This window comes from Penaeus monodon, chromosome 6, assembly GCF_015228065.2.
Source record: "Penaeus monodon isolate SGIC_2016 chromosome 6, NSTDA_Pmon_1, whole genome shotgun sequence".
In the NCBI taxonomy this organism is placed as follows: Eukaryota; Metazoa; Arthropoda; class Malacostraca; order Decapoda; family Penaeidae; genus Penaeus; species Penaeus monodon.
Window position 1 is genome coordinate 16,101,802 of NC_051391.1, and position 2,500 is coordinate 16,104,301.

The 2,500-nt window shown below is 53.1% G+C and overlaps 1 protein-coding gene across 1 annotated transcript in view; it reads left to right on the forward strand.

The window, feature by feature from the left end:
• Positions 1-886: 886 nt before the first annotated feature.
• Positions 887-2,500, forward strand: part of LOC119574280 (G-box-binding factor-like) — a 129,188-nt gene continuing 127,574 nt past the window's right edge. Inside the window, exon 1 of the mRNA XM_037921470.1 lies at positions 887-1,124. The gene's annotated coding sequence lies outside the window, so the exon portion shown is untranslated. The remainder of the gene's footprint in view (positions 1,125-2,500) is intronic.

A 2,500-nucleotide genomic window follows, 5' to 3' on the forward strand; every position in this document is an offset into this window, starting at 1 on the left:
AAGAGCGAAATTCAGCTCAGCAGAGAACTTTTCAGTCCTCGACGAAACCGTCATAACACAACGTATGGCTATTCCCCTAAAATGGCCCCCTCTCTCCCCTCGCTCGCGTTCCCCTTACAAGTCTTTTTTCATGTGGCAGCGGATGTGTACTCTAACTGCCCCCCCCCCCCTTTCCCTCGATCCGAGGCCTTAAACGTAAGGGACTTGACCGGTCAAGACTAGAAACTGAGGGGAAAATCAATACACAGATTTAAAGTTCCCAGCCTGTGTAGCTACAAAGTGGAAGCTCCCAGTCTTGGCTACTGTTCGCCTTCCAGTCGCGGCGCGGGGGAGGGGGCGAGGGGCGGGGGGGTGCGTTGAGGAAGATACACACGGGAGGAGGAAAAGTGAAGAAGCACAGAGTAGGAGGAGGGGGTGGGGGGTGAGGTGCGAGGGGGGACCAATGGCGGCAGCTCACACAGCTGCGGCGCGATGCTCCCCTCGCCCGCTATACCACTGCCATTTCTACGGAAAAATACACATTAGTTAGGTGGGGGTTTAAAACCCAGTCGCACCCCCACCTTGCCAATTCGCGACCACAAAATTCCACGATGGGCGGCTTTTTCTTGGCGGGGAGCGCGGGGGCCGGCCGGCAATTTTCGTTGGCTGGTGTACCTGCGCCAGTGGACCAATTGTGGGTGTCGGCATTGTGGTCCTGCCCCCGTTGTTGTGGGCTCTATTGTTATCCGGACAATGGTTGGTCGCCGCGGGGGGAGGCGCCTCCCCATTGGTCGGCCATTGTGGCCCCGCGCGCGCTGATTGGCTGCGCGCCGCCACGTTTTGTTATGGGGGAACAGTGCGGTGACGTCACGCGCAGCGGCGCCCGCCACTGACGGGAATCCGTAAGAATACTCAGTGTGGCCGGCATTGGCTGTGGAACAACACGCGGCGGCTGCGCGCATTGTTTGCGGGTACCACACACTCGGAGCGCTCACTCTGTGCCGCGACACGCTGGGCGCCACACTATGTGCTAACGTGCTACACTCGCTCCCTACTTTACCAGTGACAACACCACACATTGTTTACGCCAGTGAAGCAGAGAGTGCGGACGTAGCGGAGCGGCAGCTACCATCAGTGTGACACAGGTAAGCTGGTCACCTGCGCTGACCACCGGTCCTGGAGGCACGGCCGGTCGCCAACACCGCCAGCAGGAGCACTAGTGCCTCTTGGCAGCGGCCGTGGTGATGGCACGCGCCTATCAAACATACACGACATCGGCTAAGTTTGGCACGTTGGCGAGGTGAGAGAGAGCCTGGGCGCGCAGTGTACCTACCTGGCCGTGCATCATGGCCACCGCTCCTCGCCTCCACACCTGTAACGTCCTCTGTCCCTTCGTCCGGCCGCCTGGCCCCTGCTGATACGAGGTGCCCTTAAGTGTCGAATGTCGTGAAGCCCGTGCGAAGGGCGGCCGAGTCCGAGAGTTGACCTCCGACCCGATTTGCAGGCTAGACCACCGGCGGGAGTGTGAGTGAGTCCGGGCGGGCGGGCGGGCGGGCGGAGGTCGCGCCGCCTCTCCGACAGCCTTCGCACGGGCTCGATCTCTCTCACGCCCGCAGTTTCACACTCGAGTCGAAGGGCCGAAAAGGTGGCGATCATGCGGGAGTAAGCGGGAGGGAAGCTGAGCGGCGCCGTGAGAGGAGGACGTGGTAAGCGCGAGGAGGTGCAGGTGGTGGCAGCGGCAGCCTGGGCGAAGGGAATGGGGAGTGTCGAAGAGAAACTGCAAAGTTGACATGAATATGTAAATTCCGGACGATGGTGATGTGCGACCTATAACGGGAAAATATGTTGAAGTCACATGTGGACTTGGGTGATTACGTTCTACCCACAGTGATGATTAAGTTTCGTTGCTCAAAATTTAATATCTGGCGTAGTGTTTATCTGTTGATAAAAGCCGTGTGTTGATGAGGTAATCGATATGCGGAATATCGGCGCACTTGTTTTCTCTGAGCAGTTTCAGTGTGGAGTTTCAGCTGGAAATTAAGTAAGTCTTCTTAACGAGGTCAATTTTTTGTTTGAGGAATTCTTGCCACGTCTGAGCTTAGATAAAACTTGTGATGTTGAGTGGAAGTTAAGTATATTTGGAATTTTATAGGATTTATAAAGTCAAGTCAAAGCCGACTCACTTCTGAGAGTTCAACGCTTACTGCCTAACAGCAAAGGCAAATTAAGTAGAATGCAATTAGACGCTTTCTCTTGCAATTGCCAGTAGATCAACACTATCAGAATTATTTCGCGCGATACGGTGTATAAAATTATCAATTTCGGTGTCCTCAAGATGAATGCAAAGTCGCGAAAGGTTATTCCTGTGTAAATATATGCATATACATATAGACATATATGTATATATATATATATATATATATATATATATATATATATATATATATATATATATATATATATATGTATATATATATATATATATAATATTGTGTGGTGTGTGTGTGTGTGTGTGTGTGTG